Genomic DNA, 11,034 nt, shown 5'->3' with positions numbered 1-11,034 from the left:
GTAACATCTGACCATCACCGTGTGCCACACAGACACCAGGAAGTTAACCAGCTTGGGCTGCTGCTGATTGGTTGGCACACACCTCTGTTTCTGTTTGGCTCTCAGTCTCCATGTTGCTGATCCTGGATCTGCTGAGATGTCCCAGGCCATTGTTGGCTTTGATCCTCATACATTTAACTTTGTCCTCAGAAAGGACAAGTTCCAAAAAGTCAAACAGGGACTAGTTTTGCATTTGACGTAGCCAAACTGCATGCGCCTGGAGAAGCCAAAAGGCTTACAGCACCTGGTATTCCCAGGCGGTCTCCCATCCAAGTACTAACCAGGCCCGACTCTGCTTGGCTTCTGAGATCTGACGAGATCAGGCGTGTTCAGGGTGGTGTGGCCGTAAGCCAGCAATGGGATCACAAACCAGCTCTTTATAGATTCTGAAACAGAATCTGTTATTGTATTCCGACTTGTAAAATAGAACTATACTGTTTAGAGAAGACGCAGTTTATGAGCATGTCGTGGGATTGAGCTTCCCTGGTTTCTCTATATGACAACGGACACAAAACTACACACAGGGAACAGAGGAGCTTGACAGACAGTTATCTGACAGTCCCATTTTCAGCTGCAGAGAACAATCACATCAGGGAAGTCAACGTGCAGGCTCAACAGCAGCCTCTCAAGCCAGCTCTCTGGTAAAAATAGGGGAAACGTATGGTTCCAGCACCTATATAACATATATTTGTCACAGGGACTGTGGCTTACGGCCACACCGCCCTGAACACGCCCGATCTCGTCCGATCTCGGAAGCCAAGCGGGGTCGGGCCTGGTTAGTACTTGGATGGGAGACCGCTTGGGAATACCAGGTGCTGTAAGCTTTTTTCTCTTCTCTCTGCGGCCTGCATGTAACATCTGACCATCACCGTGTGCCACACAGACACCAGGAAGTTAACCAGCTTGGGCTGCTGCTGATTGGTTGGCACACACCTCTGTTTCTGTTTGGCTCTCAGTCTCCATGTTGCTGATCCTGGATCTGCTGAGATGTCCCAGGCCATTGTTGGCTTTGATCCTCATACATTTAACTTTGTCCTCAGAAAGGACAAGTTCCAAAAAGTCAAACAGGGACTAGTTTTGCATTTGACGTAGCCAAACTGCATGCGCCTGGAGAAGCCAAAAGGCTTACAGCACCTGGTATTCCCAGGCGGTCTCCCATCCAAGTACTAACCAGGCCCGACTCTGCTTGGCTTCTGAGATCTGACGAGATCAGGCGTGTTCAGGGTGGTGTGGCCGTAAGCCAGCAATGGGATCACAAACCAGCTCTTTATAGATTCTGAAACAGAATCTGTTATTGTATTCCGACTTGTAAAATAGAACTATACTGTTTAGAGAAGACGCAGTTTATGAGCATGTCGTGGGATTGAGCTTCCCTGGTTTCTCTATATGACAACGGACACAAAACTACACACAGGGAACAGAGGAGCTTGACAGACAGTTATCTGAGAGTCCCATTTTCAGCTGCAGAGAACAATCACATCAGGGAAGTCAACGTGCAGGCTCAACAGCAGCCTCTCAAGCCAGCTCTCTGGTAAAAATAGGGGAAACGTATGGTTCCAGCACCTATATAACATATATTTGTCACAGGGACTGTGGCTTACGGCCACACCGCCCTGAACACGCCCGATCTCGTCCGATCTCGGAAGCCAAGCAGGGTCGGGCCTGGTTAGTACTTGGATGGGAGACCGCTTGGGAATACCAGGTGCTGTAAGCTTTTTTCTCTTCTCTCTGCGGCCTGCATGTAACATCTGACCATCACCGTGTGCCACACAGACACCAGGAAGTTAACCAGCTTGGGCTGCTGCTGATTGGTTGGCACACACCTCTGTTTCTGTTTGGCTCTCAGTCTCCATGTTGCTGATCCTGGATCTGCTGAGAGGTCCCAGGCCATTGTTGGCTTTGATCCTCATACATTTAACTTTGTCCTCAGAAAGGACAAGTTCCAAAAAGTCAAACAGGGACTAGTTTTGCATTTGACGTAGCCAAACTGCATGCGCCTGGAGAAGCCAAAAGGCTTACAGCACCTGGTATTCCCAGGCGGTCTCCCATCCAAGTACTAACCAGGCCCGACTCTGCTTGGCTTCTGAGATCTGACGAGATCAGGCGTGTTCAGGGTGGTGTGGCCGTAAGCCAGCAATGGGATCACAAACCAGCTCTTTATAGATTCTGAAACAGAATCTGTTATTGTATTCCGACTTGTAAAATAGAACTATACTGTTTAGAGAAGACGCAGTTTATGAGCATGTCGTGGGATTGAGCTTCCCTGGTTTCTCTATATGACAACGGACACAAAACTACACACAGGGAACAGAGGAGCTTGACACACAGTTATCTGAGAGTCCCATTTTCAGCTGCAGAGAACAATCACATCAGGGAAGTCAACGTGCAGGCTCAACAGCAGCCTCTCAAGCCAGCTCTCTGGTAAAAATAGGGGAAACGTATGGTTCCAGCACCTATATAACATATATTTGTCACAGGGACTGTGGCTTACGGCCACACCGCCCTGAACACGCCCGATCTCGTCCGATCTCGGAAGCCAAGCAGGGTCGGGCCTGGTTAGTACTTGGATGGGAGACCGCTTGGGAATACCAGGTGCTGTAATTTTTTTTCTCTTCTCTCTGCGGCCTGCATGTAACATCTGACCATCACCGTGTGCCACACAGACACCAGGAAGTTAACCAGCTTGGGCTGCTGCTGATTGGTTGGCACACACCTCTGTTTCTGTTTGGCTCTCAGTCTCCATGTTGCTGATCCTGGATCTGCTGAGAGGTCCCAGGCCATTGTTGGCTTTGATCCTCATACATTTAACTTTGTCCTCAGAAAGGACAAGTTCCAAAAAGTCAAACAGGGACTAGTTTTGCATTTGACGTAGCCAAACTGCATGCGCCTGGAGAAGCCAAAAGGCTTACAGCACCTGGTATTCCCAGGCGGTCTCCCATCCAAGTACTAACCAGGCCCGACTCTGCTTGGCTTCTGAGATCTGACGAGATCAGGCGTGTTCAGGGTGGTGTGGCCGTAAGCCAGCAATGGGATCACAAAACAGCTCTTTATAGATTCTGAAACAGAATCTGTTATTGTATTCCGACTTGTAAAATAGAACTATACTGTTTAGAGAAGACGCAGTTTATGAGCATGTCGTGGGATTGAGCTTCCCTGGTTTCTCTATATGACAACGGACACAAAACTACACACAGGGAACAGAGGAGCTTGACAGACACTAAGTTATCTGAGAGTCCCATTTTCAGCTGCAGAGAACAATCACATCAGGGAAGTCAACGTGCAGGCTCAACAGCAGCCTCTCAAGCCAGCTCTCTGGTAAAAATAGGGGAAACGTATGGTTCCAGCACCTATATAACATATATTTGTCACAGGGACTGTGGCTTACGGCCACACCGCCCTGAACACGCCCGATCTCGTCCGATCTCGGAAGCCAAGCAGGGTCGGGCCTGGTTAGTACTTGGATGGGAGACCGCTTGGGAATACCAGGTGCTGTAAGCTTTTTTCTCTTCTCTCTGCGGCCTGCATGTAACATCTGACCATCACCGTGTGCCACACAGACACCAGGAAGTTAACCAGCTTGGGCTGCTGCTGATTGGTTGGCACACACCTCTGTTTCTGTTTGGCTCTCAGTCTCCATGTTGCTGATCCTGGATCTGCTGAGATGTCCCAGGCCATTGTTGGCTTTGATCCTCATACATTTAACTTTGTCCTCAGAAAGGACAAGTTCCAAAAAGTCAAACAGGGACTACTTTTGCATTTGACGTAGCCAAACTGCATGCGCCTGGAGAAGCCAAAAGGCTTACAGCACCTGGTATTCCCAGGCGGTCTCCCATCCAAGTACTAACCAGGCCCGACTCTGCTTGGCTTCTGAGATCTGACGAGATCAGGCGTGTTCAGGGTGGTGTGGCCGTAAGCCAGCAATGGGATCACAAACCAGCTCTTTATAGATTCTGAAACAGAATCTGTTATTGTATTCCGACTTGTAAAATAGAACTATACTGTTTAGAGAAGACGCAGTTTATGAGCATGTCGTGGGATTGAGCTTCCCTGGTTTCTCTATATGACAACGGACACAAAACTACACACAGGGAACAGAGGAGCTTGACAGACAGTTATCTGAGAGTCCCATTTTCAGCTGCAGAGAACAATCACATCAGGGAAGTCAACGTGCAGGCTCAACAGCAGCCTCTCAAGCCAGCTCTCTGGTAAAAATAGGGGAAACGTATGGTTCCAGCACCTATATAACATATATTTGTCACAGGGACTGTGGCTTACGGCCACACCGCCCTGAACACGCCCGATCTCGTCCGATCTCGGAAGCCAAGCGGGGTCGGGCCTGGTTAGTACTTGGATGGGAGACCGCTTGGGAATACCAGGTGCTGTAAGCTTTTTTCTCTTCTCTCTGCGGCCTGCATGTAACATCTGACCATCACCGTGTGCCACACAGACACCAGGAAGTTAACCAGCTTGGGCTGCTGCTGATTGGTTGGCACACACCTCTGTTTCTGTTTGGCTCTCAGTCTCCATGTTGCTGATCCTGGATCTGCTGAGATGTCCCAGGCCATTGTTGGCTTTGATCCTCATACATTTAACTTTGTCCTCAGAAAGGACAAGTTCCAAAAAGTCAAACAGGGACTAGTTTTGCATTTGACGTAGCCAAACTACATGCGCCTGGAGAAGCCAAAAGGCTTACAGCACCTGGTATTCCCAGGCGGTCTCCCATCCAAGTACTAACCAGGCCCGACTCTGCTTGGCTTCTGAGATCTGACGAGATCAGGCGTGTTCAGGGTGGTGTGGCCGTAAAACAGCAATGGGATCACAAACCAGCTCTTTATAGATTCTGAAACAGAATCTGTTATTGTATTCCGACTTGTAAAATAGAACTATACTGTTTAGAGAAGACGCAGTTTATGAGCATGTCGTGGGATTGAGCTTCCCTGGTTTCTCTATATGACAACGGACACAAAACTACACACAGGGAACAGAGGAGCTTGACAGACAGTTATCTGAGAGTCCCATTTTCAGCTGCAGAGAACAATCACATCAGGGAAGTCAACGTGCAGGCTCAACAGCAGCCTCTCAAGCCAGCTCTCTGGTAAAAATAGGGGAAACGTATGGTTCCAGCACCTATATAACATATATTTGTCACAGGGACTGTGGCTTACGGCCACACCGCCCTGAACACGCCCGATCTCGTCCGATCTCGGAAGCCAAGCAGGGTCGGGCCTGGTTAGTACTTGGATGGGAGACCGCTTGGGAATACCAGGTGCTGTAAGCTTTTTTCTCTTCTCTCTGCGGCCTGCATGTAACATCTGACCATCACCGTGTGCCACACAGACACCAGGAAGTTAACCAGCTTGGGCTGCTGCTGATTGGTTGGCACACACCTCTGTTTCTGTTTGGCTCTCAGTCTCCATGTTGCTGATCCTGGATCTGCTGAGATGTCCCAGGCCATTGTTGGCTTTGATCCTCATACATTTAACTTTGTCCTCAGAAAGGACAAGTTCCAAAAAGTCAAACAGGGACTAGTTTTGCATTTGACGTAGCCAAACTGCATGCGCCTGGAGAAGCCAAAAGGCTTACAGCACCTGGTATTCCCAGGCGGTCTCCCATCCAAGTACTAACCAGGCCCGACTCTGCTTGGCTTCTGAGATCTGACGAGATCAGGCGTGTTCAGGGTGGTGTGGCCGTAAGCCAGCAATGGGATCACAAACCAGCTCTTTATAGATTCTGAAACAGAATCTGTTATTGTATTCCGACTTGTAAAATAGAACTATACTGTTTAGAGAAGACGCAGTTTATGAGCATGTCGTGGGATTGAGCTTCCCTGGTTTCTCTATATGACAACGGACACAAAACTACACACAGGGAACAGAGGAGCTTGACAGACAGTTATCTGAGAGTCCCATTTTCAGCTGCAGAGAACAATCACATCAGGGAAGTCAACGTGCAGGCTCGACAGCGGCCTCTCAAGCCAGCTCTCTGGTAAAAATAGGGGACACGTATGGTTCCAGCACCTATATAACATATATTTGTCACAGGGACTGTGGCTTACGGCCACACCGCCCTGAACACGCCCGATCTCGTCCGATCTCGGAAGCCAAGCAGGGTCGGGCCTGGTTAGTACTTGAATGGGAGACCGCTTGGGAATACCAGGTGCTGTAAGCTTTTTTCTCTTCTCTCTGCAGCCTGCATGTAACATCTGACCATCACCGTGTGCCACACAGACACCAGGAAGTTAACCAGCTTGGGCTGCTGCTGATTGGTTGGCACACACCTCTGTTTCTGTTTGGCTCTCAGTCTCCATGTTGCTGATCCTGGATCTGCTGAGATGTCCCAGGCCATTGTTGGCTTTGATCCTCATACATTTAACTTTGTCCTCAGAAAGGACAAGTTCCAAAAAGTCAAACAGGGACTAGCTTTGCATTTGACGTAGCCAAACTGCATGCGCCTGGAGAAGCCAAAAGGCTTACAGCACCTGGTATTCCCAGGCGGTCTCCCATCCAAGTACTAACCAGGCCCGACTCTGCTTGGCTTCTGAGATCTGACGAGATCAGGCGTGTTCAGGGTGGTGTGGCCGTAAGCCAGCAATGGGATCACAAACCAGCTCTTTATAGATTCTGAAACAGAATCTGTTATTGTATTCCGACTTGTAAAATAGAACTATACTGTTTAGAGAAGACGCAGTTTATGAGCATGTCGTGGGATTGAGCTTCCCTGGTTTCTCTATATGACAACGGACACAAAACTACACACAGGGAACAGAGGAGCTTGACAGACAGTTATCTGAGAGTCCCATTTTCAGCTGCAGAGAACAATCACATCAGGGAAGTCAACGTGCAGGCTCAACAGCAGCCTCTCAAGCCAGCTCTCTGGTAAAAATAGGGGAAACGTATGGTTCCAGCACCCATATAACATATATTTGTCACAGGGACTGTGAAGCCAAGCAAGGTCTGGCCTGGTTAGTACTTGTATCTTTGTGTTGTGTTCTGTTGTTGGTGTTCATTCATTACAGATTGTCCAAATAGTGAAATCTAAGTGAAAAGAAACCCTGATATAAAGCAGAACTATTCATGATAAATGCTCTTAACCTGTTGTAGTTTCAGTGAATGTGATCAACACTCTGCAGCTAGTGTATTTAAGGTAATTTCTATAGTTTATATAACTTACAAATGAGGATATAACGATGCAGCTAACAGCAAAGCTAACAATAAGCTACATAGAAGGAAAAGCATCAGCCAGGCTCTGTCAGAGGTGACAGTGTAGAAACAGAGTGCAGGCCACTGCACGAAAAGAGGGATTTGTGTCACTGTGGACGGCAGTGAACTTCCGCGAATTTGCCTAATTTTCGGACGCACCTGGGCGCTTGCAGGCAGACAAACTTTAAGTTTGTTGAGCGAGAAAATCGTCGGAAACGAACCCGACTCGCGGCGGGCTCTCACAGCGGGGTGCTAATGGCCCAGCGATTAGCACCCCGCTGTGAGAGTGCCTGGACCTCTCACTGGCCTCGCTGGTATTGGACAAAAAAGGCACGTGATTACATAAAAAAGCTCCTGTAAAGCTGTCCGCCCATTGGCCAATAAGGTTAATATATGCATACTTTATATGGTCATATCATTCAGCAATTATGATTAATAATTGTGATTATGATTACTAATATTCCTGGGATGTTTGTGTACTTCATATATTCACGTCATTCTTATAAGCTGCACTATGACTAGGCTAATGCAGGCATGAATGACGTGAATCTATTGAGAATGAAAAAGAAAACTTTTTTTTTTTAAAGCGCTTTTATTGCCACACCACACAATGTACATAGCTTACATTGTAATAAGAACCATGTTGATAATAAAGAATTGAAAACTATATACACACACTGCTGTAGCCTACAATATACACAATAAGCCTAAACGCCACCGTTTGGAATCCGCATTCTTCGCATTACTCCGGTCCCTGCAGAGTCTGCGGAGTTGTCAGACGTCCTCATCCTGGATCAGAAGCTGGCTTCTGGGAGCTGTTGGAATAACCAATAAATAATCCATGCACAGCATATTGACAACTTGTCTATAAAGTAACGAAAGTCATATTGACAGCGTATATGTTCTTACTCTCTTTCACTCTTCTGTGGTGAGACTGTGAGTATTTCGGGTTGGCTTCAAGACGCGCCTGTAGCACAGCACACAGGTCCGTCACGCAGCTGAAAAAAAACAAACAAGAGGAATGAATAAAATGACCAGTGCTTAAAAGTGTCAGTGCCAGCCGTGGTAAAAGTCAGCGCCGCTCACCCTCGATAGTGTCCCCGTCTGCCTCTCTGAAGTTCGGACTGTTTGACACCGCCTCCTTCAAGCGACTCGTTACATCCACATTGTGAGGTGACAGTAGCCTGTAAAAACAACAGGCCTATGGTTAATAAAAAAAAACTGCATTAACGTAACATCGGGTCCAACTCAACTAGATATTGGGAGAACATTCACTTATTCTTACCCTTGACCTGGATTATAATGCCACGGTGAGTTATGCAGGCGGCGAACTGCTTCCTATAAATTGAAAACACGAAATTCATTTTTTTAAATAAAGCAACTCACACTGGTTTTCACGTGATGGACACAATTAAGTTGAGTTTAGCCTAAAGCCACAGTCAATAACCTACTCTTACCGCGATTTTCGGATTCTGTATCCGCCTTCTCTTGGGGGTGCGCTCTTCAACTTCTCTGGAATGTAACTTCAGTCCGTTCTCGACGGCCATCTTGCCTCCAACCTAGCGAATCTGGTCCATTCCCTCCAGCACCCTCTCCACGACCGTATCCACGGTGCTGGCCACCATACGAGACATCCCGGTCATAGCATTCAACAGGACTTTCATTTTATCTGCCTGTAAGCAAGTGAGTAAGTAAGTTTAATATACAGCACATTTAAAATCAGCGAGAACTGTCCCAAGTGCTGTACAGTGTCAACAAGACTAAAATTAAACAATCAAATGGTCATGTGCAAGTAGAAAAAAACACACAAACCTGTAGACCCGCAGAGAGTTGCTGGGGAGTTGAAAGCTAGTCGTCTTCCAGCCACAAACCAGGGCAGTTTTCACAGTACGGGACTCTGTCTCCCTTTCTGCCGCCAGATCTGCTCCTTAAACTTTTTGTTTACACAACGACACAATGTTTCTCATACGTGATTGAACGAGAGCTTATGCGAGCCGTTAAGCTCCACCAATCATATGCGTATACGTCATTACACGGAATACTCGCGAGACAACCTCCCGTCCTTTTGCTATTTAATGTTGTCTGACCACAGCTGGCAATTTGCACTGTTTTGACACAAAAATGGACTCTGCAAGGACAAAGAAAAGACCTCGGCGATATTGTGACCATTGTGACACCGAATTAAGCCATACACAATAAAACACTGAGCGCACTACTGCACATTATGTATACAGGCCAGATTTCTATATTTTTATTTCTATTTTATTTAAGAAACCTTTTAGAATATTGCTGTTGCATGCTTATTTTATCTTTATCTTATCTTTATTATTATACATTTGGACATCCAGTGCGGGCAACAGAAAATAATTTCATTGTTCAGGGAAACACGTTTCTAACTGCACACATGACAATAAACCTTTGAAACCTTGAATCCTTGAATTTTGCCCACAAAAAGCGGTTACAAAAGAGGTGTTTGGGAGAAAAAAAAACAGATATGCATCACCTGTCACCAGCAGACAGCGTGCACCTCTTCTTTTTCAAGACAACACAGCAACAAACTTGGCTGGAGTTGGAGGTGATGGTCAGGAACGTGTAGAAACAGGCCTGCCCACCCCCCACCTCACCTCACCCCACCCCACTTGAAAATGACTGTGGCACCTCCTGACCTGATCACTGGCATTTACATATTAAAGGCTCTCCTAAGTAGGGGAGGGGAGGGGGGCATGGGGGAGCAGTTGCCAGGTCAATTTGCGACAATTTGGGCCAAGTTTTCACTTTTACCACCGCAAATGCAGGGGCTCAACGTATGCGGACATGTAAGGGGCCACATACATCCGCAAATCCCTCTTTTCATGCAGTGGGCATAGAGGGAAGTACTGGTTAAGTGGTAGATCACATTTCTACACCTGAACAGGGACTTGAACCCTGGACCCACAGATTAAAAGTCCCACCTAGAAAGTTAGAGGCAGCAGAATGTCATGAAGGTTTCCTACACAGTCTATCCCGTGCATGTACGCTGGGACAACATGGTGGTCCAGTTAAATGGACGAGTACACCTGGAACTGAAGCTGGACTTACCTGTGCATGCAAGCGTTCTGAATGTCCTGATCAAGATAAAAATATGTAACATACAGAACAAAAAGCATCCATCTCCAGCTGAAAACATGAAACCTGCAGACTACACATAAAATGTTCCACTGGGGACACCGACCCAAGTTGGTTATTAGGAGGAAATTTCATAAATATCCTCAAAACCAGTTTTCCTCAGTGTGCAGACTTCAGGTTTTTGTTTTAAGTTTTAAATAAAGAAAATAGACTCACATGTAACCTCTCTACAATGCATATTCAGAACTTATTTAAATCTCTTCCAGAAAAACTCTTGTTTTGATCGTTTTCTTTAAAATAAACAATTTTAAAAAGCTAATAGACCATGTGCTCTGTTTTACAGAGGTTTTTACTCAACACATCTTCTTTCCACCCACGACAGCACACACCTGAAGGTTCCACTGAGATTTGAACTCGGATCACTGGATTCAAAGTCCAGAGTGCTGACCTTTACACCATGGAACCCCTTCCACAGTCAATTTACGCTCTCAGTCATGCAAGTGCTTGACAATGGAAGGGTTTTAGCAACGTGTTTTTTTGTCAATTTTTCAGTGATACTCTTACAGCTTGTATTCTCAGAATTGGCACGACAGTCAAGCAACACATTCTGTATCTTCTTCAATGGTCAAAGGTTAGAATCCGCCTGTCAAGCGGAGGAACAGGGTTCGATTCCTTGATGGAAGGTTGCCAT

At 46.7% G+C, this 11,034-nt stretch overlaps 1 long non-coding RNA gene and 16 other non-coding genes across 17 annotated transcripts; 7 read left to right on the top strand and 10 right to left on the bottom strand.

The window, feature by feature from the left end:
• Positions 1 to 271: 271 nt before the first annotated feature.
• Positions 272 to 390, bottom strand: LOC142392779 (5S ribosomal RNA). Its single transcript, XR_012771414.1, has one exon. It is a non-coding gene; the product is annotated as a 5S ribosomal RNA (ribosomal RNA).
• Positions 391 to 744: 354 nt separating this feature from the next.
• On the top strand, positions 745 to 863 carry LOC142392147 (5S ribosomal RNA). The gene has a single exon (XR_012770814.1). It is a non-coding gene; the product is annotated as a 5S ribosomal RNA (ribosomal RNA).
• Positions 864 to 1,161: 298 nt separating this feature from the next.
• LOC142392778 (5S ribosomal RNA) lies at positions 1,162 to 1,280 on the bottom strand. The gene has a single exon (XR_012771413.1). It is a non-coding gene; the product is annotated as a 5S ribosomal RNA (ribosomal RNA).
• A 354-nt stretch (positions 1,281 to 1,634) lies between these two features.
• Positions 1,635 to 1,753, top strand: LOC142393960 (5S ribosomal RNA). The gene has a single exon (XR_012772365.1). It is a non-coding gene; the product is annotated as a 5S ribosomal RNA (ribosomal RNA).
• A 298-nt stretch (positions 1,754 to 2,051) lies between these two features.
• LOC142392777 (5S ribosomal RNA) lies at positions 2,052 to 2,170 on the bottom strand. Its single transcript, XR_012771412.1, has one exon. It is a non-coding gene; the product is annotated as a 5S ribosomal RNA (ribosomal RNA).
• Positions 2,171 to 2,524: 354 nt separating this feature from the next.
• LOC142393053 (5S ribosomal RNA) lies at positions 2,525 to 2,643 on the top strand. Its single transcript, XR_012771675.1, has one exon. It is a non-coding gene; the product is annotated as a 5S ribosomal RNA (ribosomal RNA).
• A 298-nt stretch (positions 2,644 to 2,941) lies between these two features.
• On the bottom strand, positions 2,942 to 3,060 carry LOC142392776 (5S ribosomal RNA). Its single transcript, XR_012771411.1, has one exon. It is a non-coding gene; the product is annotated as a 5S ribosomal RNA (ribosomal RNA).
• A 358-nt stretch (positions 3,061 to 3,418) lies between these two features.
• LOC142393959 (5S ribosomal RNA) lies at positions 3,419 to 3,537 on the top strand. The gene has a single exon (XR_012772364.1). It is a non-coding gene; the product is annotated as a 5S ribosomal RNA (ribosomal RNA).
• Positions 3,538 to 3,835: 298 nt separating this feature from the next.
• Positions 3,836 to 3,954, bottom strand: LOC142392775 (5S ribosomal RNA). Its single transcript, XR_012771410.1, has one exon. It is a non-coding gene; the product is annotated as a 5S ribosomal RNA (ribosomal RNA).
• Positions 3,955 to 4,308: 354 nt separating this feature from the next.
• On the top strand, positions 4,309 to 4,427 carry LOC142392146 (5S ribosomal RNA). Its single transcript, XR_012770813.1, has one exon. It is a non-coding gene; the product is annotated as a 5S ribosomal RNA (ribosomal RNA).
• Positions 4,428 to 4,725: 298 nt separating this feature from the next.
• LOC142393332 (5S ribosomal RNA) lies at positions 4,726 to 4,844 on the bottom strand. The gene has a single exon (XR_012771941.1). It is a non-coding gene; the product is annotated as a 5S ribosomal RNA (ribosomal RNA).
• Positions 4,845 to 5,198: 354 nt separating this feature from the next.
• LOC142393958 (5S ribosomal RNA) lies at positions 5,199 to 5,317 on the top strand. Its single transcript, XR_012772363.1, has one exon. It is a non-coding gene; the product is annotated as a 5S ribosomal RNA (ribosomal RNA).
• A 298-nt stretch (positions 5,318 to 5,615) lies between these two features.
• On the bottom strand, positions 5,616 to 5,734 carry LOC142392774 (5S ribosomal RNA). The gene has a single exon (XR_012771409.1). It is a non-coding gene; the product is annotated as a 5S ribosomal RNA (ribosomal RNA).
• A 354-nt stretch (positions 5,735 to 6,088) lies between these two features.
• LOC142392167 (5S ribosomal RNA) lies at positions 6,089 to 6,207 on the top strand. The gene has a single exon (XR_012770834.1). It is a non-coding gene; the product is annotated as a 5S ribosomal RNA (ribosomal RNA).
• Positions 6,208 to 6,505: 298 nt separating this feature from the next.
• On the bottom strand, positions 6,506 to 6,624 carry LOC142392773 (5S ribosomal RNA). Its single transcript, XR_012771408.1, has one exon. It is a non-coding gene; the product is annotated as a 5S ribosomal RNA (ribosomal RNA).
• A 1,264-nt stretch (positions 6,625 to 7,888) lies between these two features.
• LOC142391422 (uncharacterized) lies at positions 7,889 to 8,761 on the bottom strand. The gene is made up of 4 exons (XR_012770554.1): positions 8,696 to 8,761; positions 8,524 to 8,576; positions 8,325 to 8,422; positions 7,889 to 8,236 (listed from the first exon to the last, which is right to left on the bottom strand). It is a non-coding gene; the product is annotated as an uncharacterized LOC142391422 (long non-coding RNA).
• A 1,975-nt stretch (positions 8,762 to 10,736) lies between these two features.
• Positions 10,737 to 10,808, bottom strand: trnaq-uug (transfer RNA glutamine (anticodon UUG)). The gene has a single exon. It is a non-coding gene; the product is annotated as a tRNA-Gln (tRNA).
• Positions 10,809 to 11,034: the final 226 nt, after the last annotated feature.

The sequence above is a fragment of the Odontesthes bonariensis genome, chromosome 11, assembly GCF_027942865.1.
Source record: "Odontesthes bonariensis isolate fOdoBon6 chromosome 11, fOdoBon6.hap1, whole genome shotgun sequence".
Lineage (NCBI taxonomy): Eukaryota > Metazoa > Chordata > Actinopteri > Atheriniformes > Atherinopsidae > Odontesthes > Odontesthes bonariensis.
Note: the sequence above shows the minus strand (reverse complement) of the source record. Positions and strands in the feature narration are given on the sequence as shown.